The sequence below is a fragment of the Paramormyrops kingsleyae genome, chromosome 13 (genome assembly GCF_048594095.1).
Source record: "Paramormyrops kingsleyae isolate MSU_618 chromosome 13, PKINGS_0.4, whole genome shotgun sequence".
Classification (NCBI taxonomy): Eukaryota; Metazoa; Chordata; class Actinopteri; order Osteoglossiformes; family Mormyridae; genus Paramormyrops; species Paramormyrops kingsleyae.
In genome coordinates, this window is record NC_132809.1 from 11830420 (window position 1) to 11856314 (window position 25895).

Sequence of the window (25895 nt, forward strand, 5' to 3'; positions counted from 1 at the left end):
GGGTTATTGCCCCATAATGGGTTGTTCCCTGCCTTGTGCTCATAGGCTCCAGACCCCTTGTGACCCTGAAAGGACAAGCAGTTTCAGAAGATAGATGGATGAATATTCTGAGATGTTTAGCCAACATCCTACTGTAACTAAAGATTTTGGTATAGATTGGCGTGAAACTCAAGGTCGTCTGTGTCATTTCATGCAGACCTTGTGATTTTGCATTTCTTTATTCAGCAGACACTTTTATTCATAACAACATACAATTGTGAAAACAGGGTAAGTCTGAGGCCCCCAAGGACCGGATTGGAAAACACTGCCCTAGAGCATCTGGGGTTAAGGGCCCACAGTGACATCATTCAACTGCAGGATATAAACCTTCCAATCATGGGCACAGATTTATGCTTAAAGTGTGTAAATACAATGCCGGTAATTACCCAAGTTTGTCATGCTGGAATAGGCTGTAGCCTACTCAGACCACAGTTAGAGGTTTACTTCCTGTATTATTCTCACATTCACATTCTTAAGAAATATTTATTGAAAATATGCGTGACAAATTGGAGATTAACTACAATCACTATTTTAATTCACATGTTCAGTAAAGACAAGCATGGGACTATTTACCTTAGTGTCCGACTATAATCTGCCAGCAGGTGTCGTCCGAGTCGCAGGTGGGTTAAAGAACAAAACTATTCCTCTATTCTCGCTATCAAACAAAACAAACAAAAAAATATTACATACTGGACGGTTTACTACGTGCAATTTACATTTATTTATATTTTTACTTACTTGACATTTAAACATATAAGAATACAAAAGAATACATTTCTGAATAGGAAAATTGTTCATGAACGGTCATCTTTCAGATTTACATTATATATTTTATAAAACTGGATCTGCTATAAACTAAATTGATCTGATTTATAATTATGTGTGTTCATTTCGGTGCGTACACCATACATATAAATAGGAACAAAAACAAACGACACTGATAAAAGGTCTATAATAGGGCTGGACATAACAGGAACATGCAGACGTATCTTGGACTCTTTCACACACAAGTGGCAAATGTCGGTCCGTGGGGTACAAACCGCCTCTCCGCTTAATCTCGTGCTGGGCAGAGCCGGCGCGTTTCCTCGGATCCGCTCCGCGCTCCGTTCCACGTTTGCCTTCGCTCCCGCGCGCCCATCCCCGCCTCGCGCTCGCACGCTCTCCGGTATTTCCTGCCTGGCTGAGGCGACCAGCTGTTATTCGCCAGTCAGGTCGCTGCCGCTGGTCCGCTATTCGACTCACACCATCGCCACTTGGTCTCTTGCCACTTATCGTGTTTTTTATATTCATTTTCTAAATTCTGTGGTTTGTTGCCCCACCCCCCCTCAGCATCCCCCTATCACATCCACCATTTATCGGAAAGGCAGATACACGACACAAGTTACGGTTAGGCGGAGGTCGCTCGGGGGACGGGGAGACGGTCCCCTCCAGGCGCTGTGCTGCAAAAACAGGCGGACGGCCAGTCGTTTACCATCCTTTATCCGAAAAAGAATAACTATGTCATTTCATAACCATACTCACGGCTGAAAGCGAGTGAGGTACGGGGGGATTTCATGGCAACGGGAGGAAATCGGACGAATGCCTTCAGATGCTGCGAGCTTACTGCAAAGGACGGGGAAGCAAGAAATAAAATAAAATAAACCGGGTTGCCTTGAACAGTGACACTACAGGTAAGTTACGCTTGTTGCCCTTTATTCTTCTGAAATCAGTAGTCATTGAGTAATGCGTACATCAATGGCAAAGAGACACTTCACTATAATTTTAATGTGCCGATCACTGTGTCGTGATATTCTTGCATACGGTCTGTCTGTTAAATTGTCCCATGCCTTTCAGATAGCTGTATAATATAGTACAGTATATCACCGCTGACATTGAACAACACGCTGGAATCTCATCTAGGGCTTTTAAAAATGCATTGTCGCTGCACAGCGTAGCCAGCAGCCTAAACTGCGCTCCATCGCTATGAACTTAAAATCTCTGCCTTTGGTGTGAAGTGGGGTTCGTGTCGCGTTCGTTCGCTGAATTTGTGACACATTTGAGAAACTTGAGAAATTTCTGGAATGTGAACCTGTATAGTCAGGACAGAGGACACTGGTCATCCTCTGATGGGCGTGCCTTCAGGTGCCGCTGGCACTGGATGAGCAATAGCCTCCCTCAATAACATGCTTTTCCACATGTCTTTCTGGGTAGAAATCTCTTAAGTAGAATGTTGATAGTTAAGCCCTGGGCTTCTTCTCGTTGTGCTTTGTGACTGGAATACTTCCATGGTGATCCCATCACCTGTCTTTATGTCTGAAATCCAAGGTGCTGGAAGCTTCAATTGACAGCCAGGTAGCTTCTCCTCTTATTTGGGAAAACGTCTTTCTAATCATCTGTTGACTAATTTTCTTTCTAATTTAAAGGTTGAATTTGTGTTCCACCACCTTCTCTGACATATTAAGGGAAGGGACAGAGTATACACAGGATGGCCATCGGATTTTTATCATAGAGGACACCTCAAGGCCGGATGACATTTAAAATCTGTCTGTAGTTTGATAGTGTCTGGCATGTCAGTTAAACAAAAAAAGCCTTCACTAGGCCATTCAGTTGACCTCCATGTTGTCTTTCTACCAGTGGACATAGTGAACAGTTCATTTGCATCCTGGGTTACTAATATTTTTATTATAAACACGTACTTTAGTCTCAACAAGGGCATAGTGTCCCACTGAGTAGTTCTCTTGGTCAGTTTTATAATAGTCTTGTGATTTCAGTGCATCGTCCTAAAAGTGACAATGACATGAATTTCTGACATTGCTAACTGAAGTAGTGACTCTTGGCTATACTGCTGACAGAGGTTACAGGTGACCTTCAGCTGCTGAGAGCAATAACTACAAATTCATCATTCAGTGTCAGCAGAAGTCTGTGTGTTAAAAACAGAGGTCCGAGATAGTGATGTGAGCAGAGACTCAATGTACTCCACGTACAGTTAGGTCACCAAAAAGGTTGTTATTATTAGGAGACATTTCTCAGAATGTCAGTGTTGATTATTTGTAGCACATCTCATTGATGCTGTATCAGTAGTTTTGTTTTTGGCTATAGGCTGGCTTGAAATGAGATTTAGCATTTCCACACCTTATATAGTTGGTATTAGTCACTCCACATCCTTGATTTTAAGTTATTCCAGTGTCTGACATTCTACTGCACCATCCTCAGCTGCATTCTTTCTGCATTTGTCACATTTTACTGGCAATTACATAGCTGAAACCTTCAAAGGGTCAGACAAATACTTTTGCAAATTAACAATTTGTAAAAAGCAAAAGGTTGGGATACTAGCTTTGTTTTTATTTTCTGAACAAATTCAGATTCACCTAAACAGCAGCCTGAATCACAGCAGAGGGGTGTGTTTGTGTCTAGTGAATGATATAAATGTTTTTTATTCTGAAACTTCTAAGACACTTCTTTACTCCTAGCTATTTGTCTTAACTAGTTGTTAATAGGCTTTAAAAAGCTGTCTCTAAAATAGGACATGATTTTGTACTCTATGAAGATACTTAACCAGTAGTTTTTCCTGTTGGTTTATCACATTGGGTTGTAGGTTGTGTTGTGGGTCATAAAAGCAAGTCACCTCTGAATGAAATATGGCTGTACAGGTAAATGGAAAATAACATTGTGCTATCGAAATGAAAATTCTGTACCTGAGGTTGTAAAATAATTTCCTGTTCCATCCATCCATCCTTCTATCCATCCTTCCATCTATCCCTCTGTTTTCTATAACTTGCCCAGCTAGCAAGCAGCCCAGATTGTAGGTTGTACTTAGATGAGCTTGTTCACAATGAGACCTTCCAGTGTCCATGGTAAACTGCTGAAGTGTAATTTGTTTGAGATTAATTTAGCAGAGCATACACAATCATATCTATGTCCGAGTCTTTGTAACATTGAGATGTGTCATTAGGAAATCCATAGTGAAAGTTACTGTGCATATGCAGGCAGCCCCCAGGTTATGAACATTCAACTTATGGACAACTCGTACTTATGAACAGACTGCCATAAAATCTGTTATATTAAAAATTAGGGTTAAATACAATGGTTAGTAATAATGAATGTATGCACTACTTTTTGACATTCGTGAAAATATTGCAGGGCTTCAGCGGTTCATCGCCTTGAAGTGCAGTGCAGTACTGTATGTAGTTACGTTTATTATTACTGCATAATAATAATTATTATTATTATGTACTGTATTATCATTTTTACAACTTACCTACACATTCAATTTAAAGACAGACTTAGGAAATGGATCTTGTTCCAAACCTGGGGACAGCCTATATTGTATTCTATTAGAAGTGATATAGCCATTGAGACTTGAGGTGAGTCATTAACTTGAGTCTTCTTCTTGAATGGTTAAACTTGAAGTTTTGACAGCTTCTGATTGGGCTAAGGACAGTGACGCAATGCTAGTCTGATAAGTGACTGTCACAGGACCTTAGTGAATGCCCTGGCTTCCTTTTAAAAAGTAATGGCAAGTTAAAACAAGGAGCTATATATTCTGCTGACTTGAAACACTTGCAATTAGAGCAAAGCAAAGGATTAAAACACCCAGTGGCACCCATTTTATTCTGATACACTGAGTCATCCACCCTGAAAAAATGAACTCTAAAGTATAACTAGGCCTAATCAAGAAGGTTATTAAGGAAAAGTTTTCTGGTGGCATTTAGGATATTGCACTGCAAGAGTCACCAGAGCGCTGAACAAATTGTCTTTTGTTCTTCTACATAATAAGATCGTCTTCTTTCTCCCTCCCTAACGCATCATTTTTCAAGCTGCCCTAGTCATCCCACACCCTCATTGTTGCTGGCAGATTAATATCCCGAGTCTACTATGCTGGATTCTGCAATTTTCCCAGTAAACACATTTCTGTCCTAGTGTGGTATTATCCTGTGCCTTGTCTTACACTGTTATGCAGCCAGTGTAAGAGCTATAGCATTCATCCATTGCCTCAGATTCCATTTTTGGGATGTTGGTCTGGAGTCGGTGTGGACGTCTCTTCACCTGAATGTAAGGAGCAGCCATCTAGGGAGATTAAGAATTCAGTTACGTGGCTGCCTGAATGACATCTCTTCTCTCCTGACATGTCCTCACATTTGTCATTTTTGCTGTCGTGAAGTTAGTGAGACCATTTGCAACCATGGTCAGAAGCGATGCTTTGGCACATCGGCTCAGACAATACTCTCAGTGTTCAGCAGGCAAAATGAAATAGTGCAGATTGCATGTGCAGAATTCAGACTGGTGGTCTATGACGTCAGTGACTTGTTTCTTCGATGCTCACACTGTAACTACCAGTTCATTTCTTTTGCCCAAAACTGGTTTGGAGTAACTGGCATCCCACCCAGGATGTATCCCAGTTTTATCCCATGCCAGCCTGCCTCTGACCTGGATATTCGCTTAGAAGATGGATAGATTGTTTGGAGTAGGTTGAGGTTCTAACTGCATATCTTCATTTAAGACTTGAAAGGAGTTGAAATTGTTTGTAAATATTGTTTTCTATTCTAATATAACCTACTTGAATAAGAATTTAGATCAAAGCCAAGTTTTACAAGAACACAGTGAAACTAGATCACCTCATATTATTTTTCTTGACACAATAGCGTTTTGTGCCCAGTAGCTTAAGCTGAAAGATCTAACTTAAAACCTTAAGTGTAACATAAGTTTGTGAAAAGTTGATAAGGCCCGCTGTCTCAGTTTCCATTTTAAAAACAGTGAAAGTGAGCAACCAGAGCTCTGTTTTCAGATCTCTAAATCATTTTTGCTTCCTGGGGTCTTCCTTAAGACTGTTAAGAAGCCAAATTTCAGATTTTATGGGTTCAAGGAAATTAAGTCATTCTTCAGCTTCTCCTTCCACTCCTCGTCAGCTCAAAAGAGTTTTGCCATGAGTAAAGGAGCCCAAACTTAATGCACATATAAACACTGGAATACATTTATCTGGGGTATTTTTCTTCCAGAATGAGGGAACTCAATTCACTCTGTTCACTGTCAGCTGAACCAAAAAGGTTTGTGAAGATTAGCAGTGTGAAACCCTGCTTTCTAAAAACAGATTTTGTAGTGATAATTAGGTAACCGTGTCAGGACAATCTGCAAGCAAACAGGAGTGATCTAACTGAGTTTAATTTTATACCAGGATGTCATTTCATACTGCATAGATGGAATTGATTGAATTTTAGAAGAATGTGAGTTTATGCAAGCAAATAATCTTCTGTCACTATTTTAACTCCACAGTGGGCTGACTGGCTGCCTGTCACACAGATGTGGATTTTCTCAGGAAAGCATTTTTTAAAGGCACCTACGAATCTTTCATGGAATGATAGGATATCACATAGCCTGTGCAGTTCTTATTTTTGACACAAAATCTGTTTTAGCTGTCAGGAATATCGACTCATTCCCCTGTTAACAATTAAAGTTAGAACTAGTCATTTTAATTGTATAGGTATGTTGATTGTCAAGGTAACATCTCCTTTGGTGTGTGTGTGTTGGGGGGGGGGGGGGGGGATCCGTGACATTTGTTATGGCTGAAAATTGTGCTAGAAGACAGACAGTATTATACCAACCAACCAACATAAACAGAAAGACTTATGCCTCAAGAATTAAAAAATGCTAGTAAAACCATAGAGTCAATGTTTAAGTCATTTTTTCACTGGAAAGATTACAAAGAGCCCCAACCATCACTCTTTTCATATGCAGACACAAATTCCTGAAGAGGAGCAGTCTCATCACTCATGGCAAATGTGTTTACACCCTGCAGTTTTTGTCTATAGCATTTTACGGCTTTATAGCTGCCAATAAAAGCAAAAAAACTGTAATATTTGGCATTGTGTATGAAGCATATTGGTGAGTGGTTAGGATGTGGGAGTGATTCTGAGCTGGGAGTGGAAAGTCCAAAGATTTGCATTAGGATGTGATCTATGTGGGTTGTATGAGGCTGCAAAGAGCCACAGTCATGGGGCTTCTAGAGAGTTCTTATTCCTCCATATTGGAGAGAGACATGCCCATTTTCTTACTAATGAGTAAGTGAGTGATTGTCTCAGCAGGATGTTACCATATACAGCACCAGTCCTGTCTGAAGGATTAGCTGAAGTGTGCTTTATTTGTATACCTAGTGCCACGGCCAAATTATTTTTAAGCTTCAGAAAACAAAAATTGGCAAAAGCAAAACAGAATGGCTCGTGTTCTTATCCTGTTGCCCATGACTAAGGCTCAGAACCCCCCAGCCCCCTCCCACACACTTTGCTCCTCCTCACCCTCTTAAATTCGCTTGCTCTTCGGGTGAATGGAGGCTGTCTTTTCTTTCTTAGGCTGCGTCTGTTAGAGTTGCAGGCTCCATTTCTCAGGGAAATTGCAGAGTGACTGGGATGAAATACCAAATAATTTATTTATTCTGTTCTTGGGGCCTTCACTTCAACCTGTATGCTTTTAAGCCTCAATTAAGGCCTGGCTTGCTCATAGTTTTTGCAGTTTTGGATGGAAAAATGTGTCGTCAGAAGAAACACTGGATGTGATCCAAAAGCGCAGGGATGCCCACAGCTGCTCTGCTAGAAGCCTTGGTGGATCTGCTCTGTCACTGGGGTGAGGATGGGCACGGACCAGCAAGTGGATGTACCAGGCACTACCGGGACCCTACAAGGACTTTCATATGTACACATACATTGAAAACACACCTTTCTACCTCGCGGTTTCAGCATGCCCAGACACACTACTGTGCACCTCCAGAACCTTTGACTACAGTGAGGTCCCTCCCTCAAAGTCCAGACAACACAGTTAGATTGTGTTTGTGTAAGAGCATCAATAACCACCCTTAGATAACTCCAGGAGCTCTAGTTTTGGCATGTAGACCATAATCTGGTCTTCAGCAGAGGCTGTCTGGTGGTTCAATAATTCATACAACATTGGTATAAAATCATGTGGGTGTAAAACGGGTGTAAGGATTTCAACAACAGCTTACTCAGGGGGTGTCCATCTCTATGACTTCACTTGTCACTCACTCATGCATGATTTTAGTCTGTGTTGTTATTAAATATGATGAGTCCAAGCAGCCCTTCCCTTAGACAACCGATATGGGTTTTTTGTGATATTTAATTCAGTGCTTCTGTAATGTCCCCCTTGGGAAACTTTGCAAGATTATTTTCCTGCATGCTGGAGAAAGTTAGTCTTATTTAATGTAGGAGTTTCTACTGCAGTTGTACACTTCATTGTCAATTTACCACACAATGGCAATAGTCTGTATTTACAAATGTTGAGTGTTCCCATGGTAACAAAACCAATTTCTATTAAGGTCAAACACATATGTGAGTAATATAAAAGGACTGGCAAAAAGGATGTGCTTCATTGTTTCACTTGCTGGTGCATATCTTAATAGTTGCCTATGATTAGCTTTGTATTTGTATGGTCAGAAATGCGCCAACCATGAGCCTTGTTCAGAGAGAAATTCCAGTTTTGTAGATGGTCAAAGGGCCGTTTTGTTGGTGAAACACTGGTAGCTTTTATTCCTGCATGTGAGTGGGACACTCCCCCACACACACACTTTGCAGCCAGTGCAGTGCAGCAGCTGTCTAGACCTTTGGCATTGTCCTGTCTTTTGCCGCTTGATGATGGCCTGGCGGATACTGGGCCTCACAGAGACAGGATACCCCCTCCGCCCCATGGTGCTCTCCCGACAACCCAAACCCTGTCTAAGAAGCCTATTGTTTCCTGCCAACACTAAGCCACAGCAGAAAACAAACACAGGAAGTGCAGTGGTAAGCCCTTCTGGCCAGTGTCCCATATTATGGTTCCTCTTAATAAGGTCGGTAAAAATGCCCCCCCCCCCCTCCGTCCCCACACTAATAGAGGTTCTGGGACTCTCACACTGCCATGAGTGCAGTCTGTTCTTTGCCAGGCACGTGTGAAGTGAGACAATGATGATAGGACTCTTCACTTTGTATTAGTAGGTGAGCCTGAATGTCCCTGGGGAACTAAAGGAGGCAATGGAGAGAGAGTGCTGTAAATGTCCTTAAGGGGAGAGTAACTGCGAGTACAGCTTTCAATCAATAGCTTTCATTCTACCTTCCTGCCTCAGAAAAGTTTATGTGAGATAATCCATGGCATCCGATCTCTATAACTTTTTAATGGTTTTTGTCAGCTCTGCAGGGGACTGAGCTAGGAACGTTGGCTGAGTTTGTTAATAAAGATTAGCTTGGGTGTTTTGTTTTAAGTTTTCTGTGGAGGTGGAGGAACAGTAGCGCCATGCTCTGGTTCTTAAGAAGGCCGTGACCCGAAGGAGGAGGCCATGTTACAGCAATAATACCTCAGCCCTTGTTTTCCATGTGACTAATCAATAGGAAGGTTTAACTTGGCTTTCAGGATTTTGTTTCTCCACAAGCGGGGGCGTGTGGGCAGGAGAGGGTGGTAATTTGGTGGCAAGTCAAAACCCAATGGCACAAATATTGCATGGCATAAGGTTCTGCCCAACCCAACGGAGCTGTTTCCCAAACATTGTGATCAGGTACCTAGTGCTATATCTATAATCACCACTTCCACTTCCTCTGCTTTGTAGCTGCGACCATGTTCCTTAATAACTGGCCACACCTCCTGCACAGAGAATCTGTTCCTGCATGGAGAATCTGTTCCTCTTTTTGTTTGAGGATTACTCAATAGTTTTGGACCGTTAGGTAATAGCTGTATGAGGTAGGACGGGACTCACTCCCTGTCGTTTGAAAACGGTATGATTCGAGTTCCTGATAACCATGAACTCAGGAATACCCTTACTGTCCTGGTGCCTGGGTTTGTAATTTTCCTGACACACTTCAAAGTATGGAAGCAGCTACTAATCCTCAGTTTTTAAGAGTTTAATATGTAACCATTTTTGTGAATTCTATACTGAAGAATATACTGTAGGTCACTATGGTGCAATATTGTTTTTAAATATACAGTGCAGGACACATCATAAAAAATGATACAGACATGTTAAATGAGCAAAATGTTCTGACAGAAATCCTGAAAAAAATCCTATTTTGTGCTAAACTCCTCTCAAGATGGAGTTCTTGGTTTTTCATGATGTGGTTATAGGATTTGAGCAGTTGGGTTGGGTGTCAGTGGTGTTACAGGTACTGCGGTGTCATAAATGTCAGCCAAAGTGTGACACTCCTCCCAGCATTAGCTACTTCGGTTCCATTTGGGCGTGTTGGCACCTGTAGAACCCTCAACGGGCCAGGCTCGGGGGGGGTGGTGGAGACAGTATAGCAGGAGGTGCTAGCTAAGAGGGACACCACTCCCATGTCCCAGAGCACAGAGACACCACACCCAAAGAAAACAACCGATTTCAGCTCACCCATAGGACATGAGGGAGGCCACGTCTCCAGCAAGGCCCATATGAAAAAAACTGCATGCTTCATATAAGGCATTCCTTTCTTATTTCAGTTATGTATGAAAGTGCATGTTGTTTTTCATATGTTCACTAAAAGTATATATACACGAGCCATATATATATGGCATTAATTTAATATGCATTTAACACAAATGTAGAAATTATATGTTTGATAGTACATTAATATATATTTTACATGAATAAAGGGCATATATATCTAATGACACATTAAGTTCATATGTATTGTTTTGGGTAAAACATATTAGAGTCATATGTTATTTTTAAAAAATAATTCCATATGGGGGAGTATAGGGACAGAACATTATAGAACATTATACGTGCCTATACCTTTGACGCTGATGGATGGATCCTCACCATTTAGTGAAGTCAATAAGCAAAAGGATCAAGATGACTAGTGATTATAATGAAGGTGGAATATTTCAAGTGATTTATTTTGAGAGTTGTATTCCTTTTACAGACTGACAAAGAATGAGGTAGCATTTATGTTTTTAAGCTGGACAAATAGATCACACCTACTGTAGCATAATATATTGAGATTTCCACATGGTCCCAGAGCGCCATTTCTTTGCACATAATGACTGGGCGGTTGCCTGGATAATCATGACAATGACCATTTTTTTGTATACTTCTGGCTCCTTTCACTCTTTTCTTTCAAGACCACCCAACCATTTCTGAGCCAAGTTTTCCTTGGTGTAGATTGCGAGGACACATGTTAAAGCAGCGACCCCCCCCCCCACTCCCCCAGACTCCCTGTATGGAAAGTTGTCCTGACCTACTTTCCCGCCGCTGCTTCTGTGCTGAAGAAGCCGCGTCCAGATGACTGCAGTGCCGACACAAAGAGATCATAATTGGAGCCACGTTGCGAGGCTTATGTAACATTTGTGCTGCATGAGCTCACTTGCGTAATTGTTTTTATTTCGGGCCGCATGTTAACTTTATGTTTGGTTTTGACTCGGCAGAGTTGATGTTGTTGATTGGAATTCTGCCTGCAGAGTGTGAGGGGCCACAGCAAAGCTGTACTCTCCCTGTGGAAGTAATGGGTCGTATTGTGAATAAATGTGCTTATAATAATCTTGTGAAAACAACACAGTCCATACAAATCACACTGACGGGTCTCCAGACTCCTAAAGGGTTTTCTAAAGGAGTCTACTGGTCTCCATAAGCACCTTACAAATGAATACCAAGGTCTTTTTCTTCTAGTATCACTCGTATGTTATGAAGACTATGCACTGAACTGGTTAAGTAAACTGCCAAATACTGCAGTCTGTGCAGATTCAGGTTAAAACCAATTCTTAAAATGTGCAGCATCTATCCATCCATCCATCCATCCTCTATTCAGGATGAAAGATTTTGTTATATATGAATAATGCAGCAGGCAGTGGGAAGCACAGCTACACATCACACTAGAGAAAGGAAAGAGGAGCTGAAGGATTGGGCTGAAAGACTGTTATGACGGATGGAGCTGTGTTTCTAGGTTCATGTGTGGCAATAAGATGCCCTCGGGGACTGTGAGACCATGCAGCCCATTAACAAACACAATACTTGTTTATTTACTCAGCAGAGTGTCAGGACTCTGTCACACAGTGTATGTTTGTGCTAGATTTGAATACCCTAGTGTGACAAGTGGAGAGATCTGAGGGAACCCAAACCTCTTCACAAATTTACACAATATCAGAATAGTTTAATTTCATGTTGCTCCACACAGCTGTCTAGAGCCCTCCATGTTCGAGAGCCTGGTTATTTACAATGCAAATATTTGCAGAACTTCATGCCCTTTTATAATCAAAATGTGTCACAGTTTCCCTAATTAAATCCCAGCCCCTCCTGCATTGCCCATTCAATCAAGCCAGAAAGTCTATTGTTTCTAGTTAAGTAAATGGAAATCCTTCATTATAAAAGAAAGAAATCAGAAGAACTCTAAAGTAATGATTAGATCCTTGTCATAGAAAGGTTAGCAGGAGCCTATAGAGAGCTTGTGCTGTCTGAAGGCTCGTTGCTGTTATAGGGCTGTCATTAGAGATGCTCTCCTCCCTATGGACCAGTTATTCCATCCCAGTGTTCTCATTAGTTTGCCCAGTCAGGCTGGGAAGATGACCAAGGGGTCTAGGTGGGAGTGTGAGCTTTGGTGCATGCTGATTGAGCTCCTGAGATGAAACCTCGTGTTCTTTAGTCCTCACTTGCCCTTGTTTATCTCTAGAAGCAACGCTCTAAATTGAAAACAAACACATCAACGGGAATATGGACCCAGGGGGCGGTGTTCTTTGAGTGGGAGTGGAGGTGGCATGGGTAGTGTGAACCTTCTGTCACCTACATGGTAAACACAGCCTGGTGGACCCTCGAGGCTTGGAGCTCTGGGTACAAATGTGGCACCCACAGGGTCCTGAGTCAATGGTGTTCAGTGTGAGAGGAATGCTAAGCCAACCAGGAGACAGTCGTGACAGAGAGCTTCACTTCTTATCACACTCCCCTTAATCTCCAGGAGTATCTTCTTGTGGTACAAGGATTAGGGATTGCCCATCTAACCCGGAGTCTTATGTGTGCTGACATCCTGTCATATTATTGGTAAATGGAGCAGTGCAGCACCATACGTTTTTGACTCACACCTTAGGAATTAGGCTTTTTATAGTGAAACATGCATGATAACTGCTCTACTATGTCAAGCAGACTTGATGAGATCAGGTTTACACAATTTGTTCTGCGCTACCAAAGAATCATGCACCACTCTCAAAGATGAAATGGCAGAGGGCAGATAATCAGAAACTGGTTTTCAGTGAGGTACTAGGATCACCGCATGGCATCACAAGTGCCACTGTGGCAGCTGGAGTGCATTCGTCCAGGCAGCATAGGCGGTGTGCTTTTTGTGTGTGTTTTTTTAGCGGGAGTAGAGAACAATAGCGATGGAGAGAGCCAGGCAGCCAGGAAGCCAGTTGGATTTGGCACAAGGAGCTTATAGCATTGCTAGTGGGGCAGTTTCTGCAAGCAGTCGGCTCCTGCACTTAGGGGCACTCTTTCAGCTGGCTTCTCGTTGAGCCCAGACATATTCCCACTTTGCTCCGTAGCCCAATCCATGGTCAGATGTGACAGACGGACCTGCCACGTTGGCCAGAATTAAAAGGGAGTGTGGATCGTACATCCTCCCATAGCGCCGATGCTAGAGCTTTGAACTTATACTTTGTTTTGAAGAAGAGCCCGTGGAAAATCCCGCTTACCACTCTCCCCAGTTTCTGTAACAGTTCTTAAGGGTGTGAGCCACCCCTTCAAGGAAGGAGCTACAGGCACTGAGCTGACATGGTAAAAATAGATTTCAGTACAGAGGCATCCCCACTCCAAAGGAAAGGCACCATAATCCGTGCTATGCCATTAACCATGAGTGCAGCTGTTATTTAGTAGCACTTTGACGCATTGTGCTGCAGTAATCGGTGACTAGTTAAATACACTATGAAAAGTGCACCAACAACGTTACACAGTGCTCCACCTAAGCTCCTGCTGCGAACTGGGTGGAGCCCAGCTCCTTGTGGAGCTGCACAGATACGTGTATTTGCTCAGATATTTTGACACTGTCTTGCAAGAAAGGCAGCAATACAGTCAGGAAGAGGTCCTGGAAAGAGGATTCACATCTCATTTGTTTAGGGTAAGGTCTGTCTCTATATGGTGAAATAGGCCTGGATGCTTTAGCAATTTAGCGCTCAGAGTTACACCTGTCAGGTGGAAAATAGGTCTGCCATGCAAGGCTGACCTGCTGTTTTGTTAGCCTCTAGGCTGGGACCTGCATTATTTTGAGTACAGCAGCTTATAGAAATACTACTTTTTATGGAAAGTGATAGTGCACTTTAGATTAGTGGCGTTTTCATTCAGTTATTTTTATGCTTCTTGAATAACACTAACCCTTTCTTATCAAGCTGCACGTTGACTCCTCTTTGCATGTCAAATGTTTGATTTTGAGGAGTGACCTGTTCTAGTGGAGTGAATATACCTGATATTTGCTTTGTATTTGCAATGAAGGACGTGTGCTTTCGCAAGGGCTTTATGTGCTCCGCTGTCTTAAAACTTGGATTGAACAAAATGCAAACTTCAGGGGATGCTGGTTGGGAAAAGACAGGACTTTGGGGTCTCATAAGTGCCACATTGGTGATAAAAAGTGATCTCGATGGAAACGTGTTTGGCCAAGACAACAACCACTGCTTTGTCTCACCACTACTTTTTTAAAGTGGAAGCTAATGAAGTAGATCGTAGAAGACACCTCGTGAGTTGGTCTTAGAAGACACTTGTGGGAAAGGAAAGATAATATTAGGTTTTGATGTCGCCACTCATTTGATTTGGACTGAGATGTTGTGATATTTTCTTTGGCTGGAATGTAGCATTTACTGAATGGTTGAGACTTAACTGTAACCTCAGTCAAGCCCGGTATGTGTGCAATCCCAGGTGGGACATGTCTGCTAAAATCACCCTTAAGATAAGCTTTTTTTAGATTTGCATTTTGTTTTCCCATGTTGATTAAGATCCCTGTTGACTTGCTTTACTTTTAATGGCAAGACTCTGTATGGTTAAAATAAATGGTCTACCAGCAAGTCAGGCATTAACCTTAACGTCTTCATTCCCGAATATTTTTCTACCCTTTGCACCTGCATGTGATCTTGGCCTTTAGTTCTTGTTTAAACTGACTGTGGCTTGCTTATATTACACACTTATGAGTGAGCTAAATATATATGTCTTATATGAGGGAGGAGCATTTATAGTCTGTAGCGTAGAAATTTCAATCTTTATTGGAGTTCACATCAGTCCAGCACTCACAGGTTGTGAATTTCGTGTACCACATACAATTGGGAGACACGTTTAGCTTGTGCTTGCCTTACTGAGGTTCACTGAACCATTAAGGCTCAATGAGAATGGTCACAGGCAGACCTGTTTGAGGGGGATTTTCTAAAAATTTTAAACCTCTTTGGCTTATTAAGCATGTTCTAGTTAAGTTTCAGGTTTGTCATGCTTAGAAGCTTCATAACATTGACAATGAATGCTATACTAGCAGTAGGTAATAACAGAGTTTCTTGGAATCAGCCTTCATACATCCAAAACAAGCTGCATGGACACTCACTTTCTGAAATCCCTTTCAAAACCTTAGCTTAATGATGCACAGGCTGCCATTGTGTATGATCGTCTGAAATCACTAAAAGCACGGCGGTATAACGTTAAGGTCATGTTTGCGGGTTTGTGTGAAGGACAGGAACATAACTGGCTTACAGTTTGGGGCTTTTGCATAAAAGCTGACAGTAGTTGTAATAACTAGGACATTTCAAATGATGCGTATTGTTTTGTCGATAATATGAAAATTTTGTGTTATGTTCTTTACAGCTGCCAGTCAATAAGGCCATTTTTAGGTAGCATTTCACATTTTATCAAATGAAGGATTCTGGGAATAATAATGCATGCTTTTAAAGTAAATATCATGTTTCAAGTTGGTTTGACACACTGAAAACAGAGACAGAGGGCAACCAAAGTACACCCAGTAGATGTTTACACTCAGATTATAAAAATTACAGAAGCAGAGTACATATACTCCACTCTATAGGCTTTCAGGACATATCTGAAGATCATTTACTGCCAATGACCTACAGTAAGCAAGTGAATTTTTAAGAAACCAAATGGGAGGTGTGTGTCTGCACCAGAACATGTTCAATGACACAGAAAACCTTTGGGATGGCCATGCTATGATAGAGTATAAGTGTGAAATATGGCCGCCTATACATTTAAAGAGGAATGACGGGAGAATGTTTTACAATAGCTCTATTTTCTGCAGAAAGATTAGATCTTTTAAAGTAGAATCTCTTCTGCCTTTCCAGTGCTGGGGGTGCACCATGTTACAGGGCAGGTCACATTTCTATTGTTGTGTATTCTGTCTTGTAGGACAAGGTGAAGGGAATAAAGGAGATTGTGAAAAATCAATACATGCTTATTTGTTGTCCAGAACTCTGTGAGATAAGAAACCTGCTTTCACTTTCCCTCCTGAGCTTTGAAGAAAGTAAACTGGTCTTGAATAGTATTTGCTGCTCTACAAATTTGTGGGTCAAACATGCAACTGTGTACTGGCCCAACCCTGACACTGGCAGAGAGCATGGCTGCCTTTGTGAGGGTACCAGAGCTCGGCTTTAAACCTCTCTTTCACCACAGACGTGTGAAGGAACAGGTTAAGCCAATACCATCCGTGCCCTTGTGCTTTGAAATGGGTTATGTGTCAAGTAACGCCACAAATGATTACCTCCGCCAGCCAACACAACTCTTTGTCCTGAGAGTGAATGTATGTTGTTTTTGTTTTCAAAACGAAAGTGTGTAGCAAAGCTGATTGTCTTCGGTAATTGACTAGCACTAAAGTAGACTAAAGATGGAATATGCACATCTTACCAATGACATAAGGATATATGCTGTGAATTCCCTGATTTTCCCACCTGTTGGTTTAAACCTCTGCCTTGGGTAATACAGGCTACATTACTTATTACTTTGACTTTGGCAAAGGTCCCCTTATGAGGACTGTGAATGGAAGTATCATTAGTGTCTCACCAGTCAGTTTAATATTCTCCTTTGTTTGAATGTTTGTGGTCAGACTTTTTTTTGACATGTTTAAGAGAAAACCAATCAGAAAGGGTAACTGTTACAGAATCGACCACCCCCTCGGTGAGTCAAACGTTGAAGCCATTACCGAGAGATTATATCGGCCTAATTTGGGCCAAGAAAGCATGGGTGACCTTAATAACAGACATTACCCTATGTTGTCAAGCAAGAGAATCCTGGAGGCATCTTTTTATGGGGACTACTGATGTTTCATGGATTCTGGGAATAATAACAAGGATTTTGTCGGGCTTTGACCTGTCTGCTGAATCACCTGAATGTAAAACGTCTTCTGTCTCTTTGGCCTAAAATTAGTCATTGATTGTGTTTCGTCACCATTATAGTACCACCCTGCATTCTAATTCCGCATGTCTCATGCCTGGCAGTGAAGGGCTTGTCTTCGTAGGCCCACGAGACAAGCTGGTGCTCTCATCTTGTCAGGAATGCCACAACTGTGCTGAATTTAAGTCTTGATGAATAAGGACAAATGGAAACGGAAAATGAGTCACAAGGCGGAATAGTGTAGCGGGATTTGCCATAGCATGCATTCCTAAAAGTGGAAGGAGGACTGCCCCCTAGAGATAAATCTGGCGGGGCTGCTCTTGGGTCAGCTTGTTCTGTGGACATGAACTCGCTTCGTCCTGCAGTCTGTTTACACACGTCTGCCAAAGAGAGTGCGTTCTCCAGGCCACGCTCAGCCCCTTCCCATCCACACATCCCCATGGACTGAAACCTGGTCCATGACTGGCGGGATGTGGGAGTGAACTTTTGTCCCACGACCTTTATCCCATAGGGCACACGTAAAAGGGCAGATGCTGTGCCATGAAGAGGCCCATTTTGCTCTTCAAAGAAAGGTCAGGTCTCTGCAGGCCACATCCGCTCAGCCCTCACATGCTTACAGTATTTAAAGGATTGTTGCCCCCCCCCCCTCTTATCGCTGGCAGAGCAAGAGTTTCTGTTCTATATATTTCTCTACAAAAAAGGCCTGATCTGAAGACAGTGGCTCAAAATGCCAGCGTGAGATCAGCGAGATGCTCGTTTACGGATGCTTATGCATAATTCAGAACACGCTTCTCTCAAGGTGGCTGAAATCGGCTGACACCAATTTTTCACAATTTTAGCCTCAGTGCTCTCTGGCCAAGGGTGGAAAGTCATAGCTTGGACCACCGTGGTGCAGACAGTGAAGGAGTGGGGATAGGTGTGCACTGACCCACACCGTCCTTGGCAACATTAGTGAGCCCTGCTTCATTCTGTAAATTTTGTGAATTCTCATTATTGCAGTTTTGTGAGGCCTTGCTCCTCCTACACATGAAGCAGTGGGGTGTGGTTGTTTCTGAATTTAGCTGTACAGCTAATGATGATGAAATCTTGCTTACTAAGACAACATGAGCAATGAGCAAACATGCCTCTTAAACATGTCCTTAAACTGCTCTGTCAAGGGAGTAATCTGATTGGAAAGGAATATGTCTTCAACACATACACCTTTCCTTTGCTTGCTCATTAAAAGTAGGTGTCACGATAGAGCTGAGGAACAGGGGAAAATTATTTGCTTTTCAGCTGTCACTGTGCTTACTTAACTTTTAACCTAGGGGCAAAAAATAAAGGATGGCCTTATTGGAAGAGTTAGTATTAATTATTACCTCATTTAATAAAGTTGGTCTATTGAAAATGTACTTATTCTATTTTTGGAGAAAAACAGATGTCCCTGATCAAGTGTACACAAGTCTTACCTTAGGAGATCTTGATGTCGTGAACAAGTAGAAACACCTTTTTCCAACATTCATTGAATGACTTGGTTTTCCTGACTCGGCTGCTCTCTGGAATGAATTTGGTAAAGTTGGGCAGATGACTTCTCTGTTGGTCCAGTCACAAGCTGTCCCACATGAGAGGCGGTCCCTCCCTCACAAACTTCCCCCACCACATCCGCTATCAGATGCAGCCGAGAGGCTGTGTAAACTCATTGAAAATTTTAGCGGTTTTGAGGTGTGACTCACACCTGCTCCAGGATGTTTGCTCTGCTTGAAGGTCCGTGAGGGTCAGGCTGTTTTCTTTCTGCTGCCAGTGAAATAATTATTTGGATATCAAGTCACCTCAACCTTAATTTCAATGCACTCTTCGCCCTGTAGGACTGGAGTTGTGCATCTCTGAGTTTGACAAACCTAGAGTAAAGCAGTGGTAGCACATGCTTTTTCTAAGAATTTCAGCTGGCAAAGGGAGGCTTCATCTGGCCTCGTTGTGGAAGTGTATCGTGCAGTAACCATGCTCAAATGGTCCATTAAGATTGTATTCCCACCCACAGTAAATGCATCTCACAGCTGTTTTCAAGTTTTGTGTGACCTCTGTCACACATCGGCCCAGTTTGGTGCAGTAGCTATCTTCGCTATCAGTGGCAGCTCTCTGAGGTCATTAAAAAGCATGACTGGGTGTTTAGCTAAGCGATGCCTGAGCCAGTTAGCCTGTGAACCTCAGCAAGCAGTGGTACATTACACTCTTCTTAGTACAGGCACAACATTAAGCTCCATTTAGCAAACGTCTCTCTGCTGTTTCTGCCTTCCAAAGGGCCTGCTGTGTTTCTAAAGCACTCAGAGTATTTTAGGACATAGTTCTACAAGTGTGATGTCCCCTGCCATTGGAGTGGACATGCTTTTTCTGGGGACTCGTGGGATCATAAACTCCACGTTCCAAGACTCAAAGCCAAGTAGAATCAAAATGTACTAAAGCTGACAAACTCAAGAAGATTTTCTCTCTTTGGGCCCATTAGTGGACTGCCATGCATCCATTTTTCTAGCTGTGCTTTTGAGACTGGCTAAGGTTTTATTTCTCTATGACACTGTAGAAGGGTCCTACTGGGTCTGGGCAATATATCAATAAAATATCATATCGTAATTATAAACATTTATACTGTCATCAATTTGAATATCGTGTTATAATATAAAGGTATAATGGATTTTTTTACTCAAATAAAAATTCCATCAAGATATGAGTCTATGTATTTCTGTTTTCTACATATGAATTTTAGAATATTGTGATAAATATCAACATTTTTAGGGCATATCACCCAGCCCGAGTCAAATCCGTTCCCTTGAATGAACAGCGAGGCAGTCAGAAAAAAAATCTGTCATTCTTTTTATTTAAATTAGATTTCAGTTTATAATCCATTGAATTTGTCACCTTTTTCACATTCTGATTCCGTTTAACAGAATTTTAAGCAAAAATGAACCTGTGGAGCAAAGAAATTACTTGAATTATATTGTGATAATTAAAGAGTTTCCCAGCAAGGTGCAAGTGGTGTGAGGAAATATTATAGGATATTTCTACTGTATTTTTGACACACATACACCATCATGGTTCAGTCACAAACAGCCTCTTATTCCAGTATGAATGATCTTTTTATGGTGGACACTTGCATTAGTTTTATATTAAAAGAAACTTAGCCTATTGTCTCTTGCCTAAGGATGTTAGATTTTTTGCTTTCCTCTGGGGTACCTTTGCATGATGAAAAATCAGATGTACTATGTACATCACTATGTACTTTATATGTGTTAAATGCATCATATAAAGAGCTGATTCCGTGAGCGGTTTCTGTGAGTTGATTCAGAATTACCCCTGTCTTTTCTATGTTATGGGTTATTTACCCAGAGCTCATTAGCATGGAAGTTGAAAATAATCAAATCCACCCCAGAGATCCTGTCTCTCTCCACTCAGAAATACCAGTTGAGTCCCGTACTGTGTCGTGCACTGCACCCGTTCAATCAGGGGCCTTCAACTGTGAGATGGTCACCCACAACTTTTTAGTTTACTTGTGCCATTTATAGCAAAACCTCTGTTTTGTTTGTGTGTGTGAGTGGGGGGAGGGGGGTGGAGTGTGTGTCTGTAGACAGATGCAGCCCCCCACAGGTTTCAGCCAAGTCCTACTGAGGCGGGACATGTCTAGATCTGGCCTTCAGCTGGTAGGTCAATCCCAGCATTTCTGTGGGCTTATCTCACCCAGCCTTATCTGGTCATTTTGCATCAGTAATTCGATCAAGCAGAGGGGGTTACCACATTCCTATTAGTTCTAAACAGTGAATAGTGAAATGTAGTAATGCCTTGTCCATCACTAATACCTCACAGTCAGCCATGTTTACATAATACTGGAGAGTAGCCTGCTCTATAGCCAGAAGTAAATGGGGGCCAGGCAGGCTGCACAACCAGCTGGAGAATAAACCTTTGTGGCCCTAAATAGTCCCAATCAGGGCTAAGTGCTCAGTGTGCAGCTTCTCAGCCATGTGACAGTGATGGGCTAATTTGCTGTGACCTTGTGAAGGATGGCACCCTTGGCCCAGAGGACAGAGGAGCCTTTGTGTTTGGGGAAGGGGGGGAGTTTGCATTTGGCTGTGTAGCACGGGCCTCCATTGAGGTTTCCCACCAGGGAGCTTCTAAAAATACACCATGGGTCTCACTGGTCAGTCTCCCCTTTGGATCAAAAGTAAACATCTTGAATGGTCAAATATGCTGCGTAACAGCTATAGTACGTGACAGCTGTGCATGTTGGTCATCTGACAAAATCTTTGCTGAGGTCAGGCAAGGGTTATTAAATTCAGACACTCGGCTGGGGTCATGGCCTGACTGTGCTTAAAGCACCATATCCCAACATGTGTTTGATTTGCGTAGTGCATTTCTCCATTACTCCTCCTCCTCCTTGTCCAGGATGTGCCGTCAACCTAAATGCAGCACGGCTGGCTTTTATTTCACTTCCCAGCTGGGGTGTCTGGCCAGCGGTTCCATCCCACGGTTCTATTTGGGGAGGGAGGTGGTGGGAGGGGTGGTGGATCAGCTCAAGCTGAGAGCTGGGAAAACAGCTGTCTTTAATTTTCCATGCTGGATCGGAGCCAGGGCTGATCACCACCTGGAGCATCTCACTGTTGCGACTGTAAGCTCACAGGATTTCCAAAATGGCAACACGTGGGACCCTTGTGAGTGAAGGAAGTTTTCCTGAGTCTTCAAAATACTGCATGCAAGAATGAGTTGCCTGACTTAGGGGCTCAGAATCCAAAATGGGCCAGAGAGATCTTATAGTTCTGTAGCTTGTTGCAGCGTAGTAACTATGCAGGACCTGGCACTATAGCCTTGACAAGGTCATGAATAGGTAATCTGGCTAGCTTCTAATCATGATGTTGGGGTTTTTGTGGGTTCATCTGCAGCAGGCTGAGCCTCATGCCCCCTGAAAGCTCATAGGGTTCTGCCCTCTCAGTGCCAGAGATCGGAAGGCTGATGCTTCATGTCTTGTGGCTTGCAGAGTAATTTCACCATTGGGCCCTTGAGCAAGGCCCTTAATCCTAATCACAGCAGGAAAACTGTCTGGCCCTGCACTCTGCAGAGGGCTCCTCTCATGTCGTCACTGCTTATATATCTATGAAGGCCCCATTCAACCACCATCCACCCCAACTCTATAGATGACAAGCAGCCATGAAGATGATGACACCTTAGTGGAAATGGGAGGGGCCTAAGGTCCCTATGTTGGGGGGGCTTATTAGGGGGGCAGAAGCCAACCTCAGAAAGACGACTTTTAACCACATTCACCATCTGAAAGGAATTAGTATGTCTGTCTGAGCATCAGATCAGGGCTCCAGATGGGGAAAGCGACGGCTTCTAGAGTAGGAGACGGGCAGTTATAGAGCCTCAGATCCCACAACCATGACTATGTTTTTATTCTTTATTTTCTGTGTCTTCAAGTATATCTATGGTTAAAAGACTGTAGTCATATGCTGTCGATCAAGCTGTTTATTTCCCAGATGCCGCTTTTGTATGATCATGAACTAAAAAGTCACTGAAACAGCATTTCATGGTTCTGTGAAGCACTTTTCAACTTGCAAAAAGATTACATGGCTGTCTTTGAGATGAAGATTCATTAAGGAACTCTTCATGTGGGCCCAGTCAGGGTTTAGTGGACCAGGCAAGGTACAGAGTAATCACACTAGTCAAAAAAACTTGAATTTGGGGGTCAAACATGCCCTGGCATGGAACAGATCACCTAACATGGTGCTTTGCTGATTTTTACACCTTGTAGTCATGGAAGGTCATGATAGGACATGTCATAAACGCTGGATGTTACAGAACATTACTCATCATTACGATGAATGCTATGGAACATTATTATACATTGCCTGCTTTTATCTAAGTTGAATGTACGTTACACTGCATTCCCTATTCAATACGCAAGCTGGGCCTTGTAGATCTAGGGCTATCAAAGTTTGGTTTTGCTTACTGTTTACTTACTCATTTATCAGATATTAGATGAGTGCTATAGAGGCCCCAGTCTTCTCCCTGCATATCACGACTGAAACAGACACTCAGTCTCGGGGATTTTCTTCGTCTCGGCAGCAGACTGGGTGGCAAAAGCCAGCGTTGGCCTGGATGGCAGCCAATCCAAAACCAATTCTGCTCCGCCCAATCTCCTTGGTGCCACATGCGGATCAGCACGTCCTGCTTGGTGCTGTTGGTCCCGCTGTCTGATAAACCACCATGATTGCCTGCAGGAGGTCGGACTGCTACCTACAGCTTGTCACGTTTACTAGTCAGTTCACTTTGAACTGCAATTGGAATTGGTTGCTTTTCGGCTTAGCTGGGGTTGTGCTGTACTATTTGTGGGGGGGGGGGTGAATGAACCAAGCCAGGGAGATGTAGGAAAGGTAAAATGCCGAGCGCACATCATACCGAATCTGGGCCATCTGCATGGGAGCGTCTGCGTGGGCCAGTCGCAGATTCCAGTAGCTTATCCCGACGTGCAGTGACCATTGCCGGCATTCTCCTGGCAAATCTGCCAAAAGCAGATTTACATGTCCCCCCCCCCGCTCTACATGTTGATAATCAGAGTAATGGAGTCTTCTCTTGAGCTGAGGAATGGCTTGATCCCGCGTAATCCTGTGTGGCTGTGTGGCGATTCAAGGAGGGCCACTGACCAGCTCAGGCTCCAGCTGCCACTCAGACTCCCGCCCATCAACCTTGTCCGAAAACCACCCTGGGTGGCACGGGAGCCTGCCAAAGACCAGCGCGCACCGTTAACTGGATCTCGTAACCGGGGCAATAAGAGCCGCCCGCACTCTTTCAGACACTGCACTTCACTGCAGCAGAGCCTATTTATAGCTCCTCTCTCTGAAGCGAAATTTCACTTTTAGCTTGTCTAAATCCTGCCTGTCCCACATTATTAATGAAGTCGGGCTGTTTTTCTAGCCAGGTGGGAATAAAGAGGCTTCCATTCGGCAGCTTGCCATCCGTCTGATCCTGCTGCTGCCTTTGATTGTGATTCAGCTAGGCTGTGACAGCATCCCCACCTCCGGGGTAACACGTACGTGTCTTAGCAAACTGAAAACTGCCGCATGTGGCCAGAGCAGGTGCTGATTGGTTGCCTCGGTGGAAAAAATAGCTTGTCTCACAGCCCCTCTACTGATCTCCTGGGGGTTTCCACCCCGCCATGACCCTCCGCCCCCCACCGCACTCTCAGCATGCAAGTAAAAGTGGTGTGATATTGCTGCAACATTGGCGGAATTTCTTTGTGAGCGCACAAGGATATCGCCAGTAGGGGGGAGGATTTTCGCTCTGGAGTGAGGAGAATTGATTGGTTAACTGACACACCTGCTGAGGCAGATGTCGCCTGCCAGGGAGGCAGTGAGGACACAAAGTCAGAGGCCAGGGGCAGCTTGTAGCAGCATGGAAAATGCCTCATTGCCATTTGATCTCCTGATGTACTGTAGGAACAAGGCTGTGATGAGTTGCTCTTCCCTAGAAATCACTACATGGCCATTTTCCAACCAATAAAACTGGAGATATTTGTACAGAAGATGGATGGAGGAATCAATGGCAGCAAGGGAAGACGTAGATGAGGGTGTTTTACTACAGTCATTTTTTAATGCTGTGTCAGGGCTCTTGAAAGGAATCTCATGTTGCCTCACACCTCCGTTGCTATTCTGAACTAGCACGTGGTTACCATGGCAACTGCCGCATGGCTCGGCATTACCATACGGACCTCCGTGGCTGCACCCCGCGTTGCTTTAAAGGGACTCTTAAAGGACATGTGGAAAACACGGGTAGTCCCCATGCCTAACATAACACCCACACACATGCACGCCCATTTATATATGTACCTATACACAAACCATGTCGCCATTAAAAAAAACCACACTGGGATCCTTTGTGGAGCAGGATGTAAAGAGGTATAATAAGACCCAATTAAAACCTTTGTAATGGACCTGCAAAGTGGTTTCAAAACACTTTTTCACAGCCTTATCGAAGAATTTACTCAAGGATCGTTTATCAAGAGGATCAAGAGACAATATGATAAAGTAACAGAAACTGCATAAGAGAGACACATCAGGTTAACTTGTATTGTAAGATATCCCCTTCCCAGTATAAAGATCCATTTTCGCTTACATACTTGGAATGACCCTTCATGCATTTGTGATCTGGGCCCAAGAAGCACTCTCTAACTTAGGATCAAACTGTAATAGTAAATGGTTACTCACACAGCAAGACTGATTAATGAATCCCCAAATTATAGATACAAATATAGATACATAGATACAAAATTAGAGATGTGCGATATATCAGAAAATGTATTAATTTTGGCAGGTACTTGTTAAAAAAATCAAGATATCGGCATCAGGCTAATGTGTCATTCCTGGTTGATATTTTTGGCTGATATATAGATATTAGTCAATATTGAATGCTATCAGCACCAGAACTAAAGACACAAGTATTAAAATAATGGAGATGATTGCATTGAACAATGAGTCATTTTTTGTAGTGCAGGACGAAGGATTACGTCAGTCCATTCACCACTTACAAGAGGTCTCAAAGTACCAGCCCGCAGGTGAGATCCAGCCCGCGA

At 42.9% G+C, this 25895-nt stretch overlaps 1 protein-coding gene across 6 annotated transcripts in view; it reads left to right on the forward strand.

Moving 5' to 3' along the window:
- Positions 1–1251: 1251 nt before the first annotated feature.
- The window catches only part of osbpl5 (oxysterol binding protein-like 5), a 46006-nt gene continuing 21362 nt past the window's right edge, over positions 1252–25895 (forward strand). The window contains exons 1-2 of one of the 6 annotated variants that reach the window (XM_023842060.2): positions 1252–1709; positions 25812–25877. The gene's annotated coding sequence lies outside the window, so the exon portion shown is untranslated. Of the gene's footprint in view, positions 1710–13933; positions 14061–25811; positions 25878–25895 lie in introns of those variants that run through there. The other 5 variants (XM_023842063.2, XM_023842062.2, XM_023842064.2 and 2 more) reach the window with 5 other exon arrangements.